Source organism: Zalophus californianus, chromosome 3, assembly GCF_009762305.2.
Source record: "Zalophus californianus isolate mZalCal1 chromosome 3, mZalCal1.pri.v2, whole genome shotgun sequence".
In the NCBI taxonomy this organism is placed as follows: domain Eukaryota; kingdom Metazoa; phylum Chordata; class Mammalia; order Carnivora; family Otariidae; genus Zalophus; species Zalophus californianus.
In genome coordinates, this window is record NC_045597.1 from 127726130 (window position 1) to 127732458 (window position 6329).

Below are 6329 nucleotides of genomic sequence, written 5' to 3' on the forward strand. Positions count from 1 at the left end.
AGACAATTGCATGATGATGTAAAAAAAAAAAAAAAATCACATTCCTTTTGTATTTTTTTAACAATACAATAAATGGACATTCTGTTTAGCCTTTTAAAAAGAATTATGGTTGTGAATAATTAAAGAAGCATAATTTTTGTTTTTTTAAAGAGCAATTATTTTAAAATTTTTAAGAAATTTAAGAGATTACATCAACTCCCTCTTTTGAACATTGAGAAAACTAGAACACTGAGGAGTATGTGGCTTGTCCAAGGACACAGAGCCATTTATTGGTCAAGCTAGAACCTGAACTTAAGGTTCTTAATTTTTAGACTAGTACCCTTAGATACTGTTCATACCATATTCTACTAGTGAATTAAAAAAATTAAAAACTCCTATTGAGACTTGTTATTTTTCATGTTGTGGGCTAATATCCAATGACTGCAAAGAGTTCATTTTTTTAGTGTATCCACCATGCCTTGCACTCCTTGACTACTGGAATGTGAAAGCATGTTCTATCAGAAAGGCTGTTTTTTCTCAATATTAACCTGGTTACAACTCTCTGAGCCAAACACTCTGAGCCCTGGTTTGTGACTGTGAAGAGCTAGATTGATTTAGGACCTTTACAAACGCTTGAGAGAAGCATGAGGAGGGCCTATTGGATTAGAAGGGTGATGTCTAAGAATCAACACTCATTAGGGTGGAGTCTAAACCCAGTTCTGGATCTTTGCAGATGGCAATCATAGAAAAACCTAAGTATCTGCCAGCTGGCTAAGTTTATGCAAAATCATTGGATTAATAAAGCCAGTCTGATCCCCGGCTTGTGAATGTCTATTAATCACTTCACCACTACAAGAACAGTCACCAGTGATTTCTTTGCTCATCTTATTTTTAAGTGAAAATCATTTCTATGAACTATATTTTAAAATATATTAGTTGAGAGTTATAAAAATAGCAATATGGAAGTAATTTTAAATAGCTCTTCAAATTAATTTGATTTTCAAGAGTAACCTAAAATAATTTAGCCACTTGTTTTGCTTAGCCTAAAATTAAATTATTGATGACTAAAAATTCCCATCACCATACAAGACATTATTAAAACATGCTATAGGTATTACTATCAACATAATGGCATGCTATTACTCTTTATATAGTCCCCATTAGTCACATAAATTGTCTAAACCATGAGTTCGAATTTCTGTACTATAAACTAATGGAAATGCATCAGTTGTGGATCTTGGTGTAGGTTCAGTTTAGTTCAATGGATAGATATTGAACACCTACTAAATACTAAGCCTAGATAATAAAAATACAATTAAGAAATGATCATTAAATCAAAGAACTTAGATTTAATTTAGAGTTTCAGTCAGTTGTCAGAGGCTCAATAATCCTATATTTGTTTATATTTTATTTACATTGCAGTAAATGTCATCCATCTGGAACTAATCCCACAGCGAAGGCCTAATGCCTTAGGTATATGTTATAGAGCAGTATAATCCCAATCATTTGAAGAGAGTGAAACATTATGTTCCAAGGAGGACATTTGGAAGAGAAGGATAGTTTGTACATAGAAGGCTCTCAGTAATAAAATCCTGATGATTGAACAGTAACTCAACTCTTGTTTTAATTTGAGACCCGAGGAGGACATCTCCTGCAATAAAAGCCCTCCAGTGGTATCAGGAATCTCCATCCTGCTCCCTTCCCAACACATCACACCACCAGACTTTATGCTACAGTCGTGGCAAGGGATTCTGAGACTCCAGTGCTGCAGAAGAGAGTAGGAATGGAGCAGGACTCTGTGAAGTTTCTATCAACAGTGAAGACAGAAGTGCCTGGCAGTTGTATGTAAGAGCCATTTGAAATCAGACATTGGTAATTTGGGAATGGTCTGAACACAGACTTGACAAATATTCATAAGATTCATGTTAAGTTTTAGGGCATACCCTTATTTTCTGTAAATCTTGAGAAGCAAACCATTACAATTTGAGATATGACTTATTCTAGAAATTGAACTATCAGAAAAAACAGCCAACTCAATTTCTAAAGAGAAGCATTGTAACATTTATGAAGTTTGAGATTAAAGAAAGCAAGCTTAGTTTTGAATACATTTTAAAGCCAAAAAAGCAAAAACTTCAAGAAATTTATAAGACAATCTCTTAAATTGAAAAATAGGATGGGTGAGAGATGAAATATTCAGTAATGTTCTCTTGCTCTAAACAATTTTCTTTTGAAAAATTTGTGGTTTGGAGAATGGGGCAAAATTTCTCACTCCCCCCAAATTGTTTTATTTTGTTTAAAAATCTGTACATCTATGTTTTTATATTTCTAAAAGCAACATATATAATGCATATGATTGTATTGCACTAATAATAAAATCTAAAAGAAATCTAATCAAGCATAAAAGCTTTACAGGAATGCCTGGGTGGCTCAGTTGGTTAACCGTCTGCCTTTGGCTCAGATCATGATCCCAGGGTCCTGGGATTGAGCCCTGCTTCAGGCTCCCTGCTCAGCGGGGAGCCTGCTTCTCCCTCTCCCTCTGCTGCTGCTGCTGCTCTCTCTCTCTCTCTGACACATAAAAAATAGAATCTTTAAAAAAAAAGAGCTTTACAATTTTTTTCTAAATTATAATGGCCTGAAGATTCTGAGCTATAGCAAATATTCTGAAATTGTAAATCAATGATATGAATATTCAGTTAAAAATTTGTGATGTTAAGATATTGCCTAAACGTATCCTGCAAGGGTGCCAGGTGTTTGAACATATACAGACAAAAAATTAGATATAAGATAATGCTAAAAATATTAATATAAATATAATATGAAATAATAAAAAAATTAAAACGTGGAGTCTATAATCCAGTTCCTTCACTTTATTTTTTTGTTTAGTTTTTATTTCATAATCAGAAAATTAACTCTGCAATCCAGCTAGACTTGGAGGGGAGTAAAGAAAGTATAAAACCCATAGAACTCCAGCAACAGCACAAAGATTATAGGCTATTTTAAGCAGATGGCGTCCTCGCCTGAGCTACAGAAGGAATGATATGGTAGCTAAGGTACAATACAAGAAAAATATATTAGATTTGTCCACAGTCAGCTATGGTGATCTTCTTGCTGGTCTTGCCATACCTGAACCCAAAGCGCTCCATGGCTTGAACAATATTCATGTCCTCTTTCACCTTTCCAAAGACCATGTGCTTGCTATCCAACCATTCAGTCTCAGCAGTGCAGATGAAAAACGAACCCATTTGTTTTGGATCCAGCATTTGCCATTGACAAGATGCCAGGACCCGTGTGCTTCAGGATGAAATTCACATCATCAGATTTCTCCCCATAGATGGACCTGCCAACAGTGCCATGATGGCGGGTGAAGTCACCATGCCAGCACAGAAATCCCAGAATGATTCTGTGAAAGTGGGAAACTTGATAATCAAATCCTTTCTCCCCAGGGCTCAGAGCAGGAAAGCTTTCCACTGTCTTCGGAACTTTGCAAACAGCTAAAGGAGACCCAGTCCAAAGGCTTGCCATCCAGGGCAATGTCAAAGAACACAGTGGGATTGACCATGGCTGGGTTGCATGGGCAGCTCCAGGGTCGAACGCAAGGCCCAGTTCCTCCACTTTGAAACTGAAGAACTAGAAGCCAGGTAATGTTTTTCATTCACTTTCACAAGATTGTAAAATTCACTAGTGGAATCAAACTCAGCTTTTGCTGATGCTTCCCACTAAAATGTACCACCTCCAATTAGAGGTACTAGGATCTTCAGTAACAGTGAACTACTGATTTCTTTATACCTTACTCAAAAATAATAACCTATTTTAGACTATTCTAATAAGAATTCTTTTTTAAACAGAGTGTCAGCAGTGAAGCAAGAAGTAAGAGCAAGAAGCTCCTAGTAGAAGGCATGGAAAGGGAAAGCAGAGAAAATTTTCATCCACTTCAGTATTTTGACCAATGTTGGACCTCTTAAAAATTTAGCACTGGGTCTCTCAAGTCAGACATTCTATCCACGATGCTAATTTAGTTAGAAACAATGATCATTGGTGAGTAGAAAATCCTCAGTATTGATCAAGACAGGATTTTTTAGTAAGTGTTAGATTTTATATCTAGTAAACATTGCAGAAGATAAGCTAATTTTGATGTGGGTAGATTGAATTAAAGTCCATAGAGGCTAGAATATTGAAAGAAAAATGAATGACCATATTTTGGAGGTTGTACATAGTTGGCAGTCTTGGAATTTGTCGCCACAACAAAGGCTCCAGTGTACGAGGGAGAAAAAGCACGACGTTTGCTAGCATCTCCCAGACCAGCCCTATTGCACTAGATTCTGTTTCCAGCCTCTCTGTGACCCCACTGTTCCCCTCAAATCCCACTCAGCTTCCATGCCGAGTTTTTTATTCGGCCGCTGTTTTCTGTCCACATCGTTTGTTTCCAAACCAACATCCATGTTCCACTGAGCAACCACTGCTTTAGAAAGCTTCAGGCTGGATGGGCAGGCGCGAAGTGCTGGCAGGTGGTGTAGCCGTTAGCCAGCCTGTGTATCACCAGAGATCTGATGCGATCAAATTCCTTTTCCCCCAAAGACTAAAGAGAGCAAGCCTTTGTGAGCATGCAGGAGGGGGATGAAAACAGTTTGTCTCCTGAGCAGCCAGCCTTTGTCATATTACAAATGAAATCACTTTGGAAATTTAGAGAATTAATATCATAATGAAGACGGGAGTACCCATTAGGGTGGTCTAATGTTGCTCTGGAGAAATGTGATGGATGCCCAGTGGCTGCAAGCCCTTATTTGCAGAGAGTCACCTCTGCAGTTGCCATTATTAGGAAGATGTCTGAAGCAGAGGATCAGACACAACCATTGCAAGATGAGATAGTGTTTGACTGGTTTCCAGGGAACCGAAGGATACAAGCTTAGTTGTACCTGTCACTATGGCTCCCAGCATTTTTCCCCCTTAATGTCTTTTTTAGCTGTAGGAAGTTTCTCTTTAAAGATTCAGTGCTTCCTAATGGCATAAAGTGAGTAATGGGGAACATATAAAAATGTTATATAGATTACAAATGGATTCAGTCTATTTTAAGACAATGTGTGCCAGCCCTAAAGAACGATTTTATTTAGCTTTACTTTTCTCTTGAAAATAAATTTAGCCAAACATTCTGAAGTGAACACACCACTGGCATCCCCATGCTCATTTAGTTTTCTATGTAAAACATCGCTGGCTTTCCATGGCAATATTGGTGCCTACCCAAAATCTGCTCTGCATCTGATGCCCTTTCCTGTACTAAAGTCTAGAATACAGTACTTCCAGGAATTACTGTAAAATCTAATTGAATCAGCATTTTGGTACCCAAATGTCTGTATCACTTGTATGGCTTTCCAGTGACATTGGCGTACATAAGAAGAAATGAGAGTTTTCCAAAGCCCCTTACCAATTCCAGACTAGATGAAAAAAAAAAAAAAAAAAAGAATAATTACCCTGAGAAAAAAATTGGAATGATGTAAAGGAAGGGAAAGGCTAAATATTTCCTGGAAAGTAAGATTATACCCGATTTTCTTCCAATTCACAACTAGTCCTTTTGTGTCTCAAATCTGAATTTCTACAATTTGCATTTCCTGTTCCCATGTCTGCCATTTACTGAGTAGTACCCCTTCTCTGCAATATTTGTCTTCCAATATCCCTCCCTTTTCAAAACAGGTTTGTGATACTTTTTTAAAAAAAATTTGAGACTGCTGTGGAGACATAATCACCCAGATTTTAGAAATCTTGGTCAACCATAAATGGAAACAACTCAGGAATTACTCCAGTTCTTTCCCCAGGATGAATGAAAACAAAATAGCTAAACTTATTTACTAATCAATTAGAGAGCAAATTTAGACTATCTTAGGATTTGGTTCATTGAATATCCAGGTTCTTTCTGTTGAGCTGCTTTTAATTTCCTGCTTTCTTCTGTATTCAAGACATTTTAGGCCAGCCAGCCTAAAGGTCCAATCAAATCTCTCTCACGTGAAATAATAAACTGGAAGCAAGGGTCACCAAAAAGCTGAGCTAACTGCTCTCTGGGTTGTCTCTGGTGCCTTTTGAAGGGGGCACAATTAATTTAATTCATAAAGCCTTATTACCTTTCCAAAACAGTAAATTCCATTTGCTCTCCAAACACAAAAACTCGCTGAGCATCCATATGCATACTTCACGTATTCACGTTGGTGCTTGTTGTATTTCAAATCTGTATTTCATCACGTATCTTATTAGTCTTTAACTTTATCATGTATCCAAGTCATTTTTCTCCAGCTATATTTTAGTCTCTTTAAAAGTAATAAATCTTTATCTTCATAGTATGTCGCCCAGTGTTAGGCATATAG

The 6329-nt window shown here is 37.0% G+C and overlaps 1 pseudogene; it reads right to left on the minus strand.

Moving 5' to 3' along the window:
- Positions 1-3050: 3050 nt before the first annotated feature.
- On the minus strand, positions 3051-3538 carry LOC113920428 (annotated as a pseudogene).
- Positions 3539-6329: the final 2791 nt, after the last annotated feature.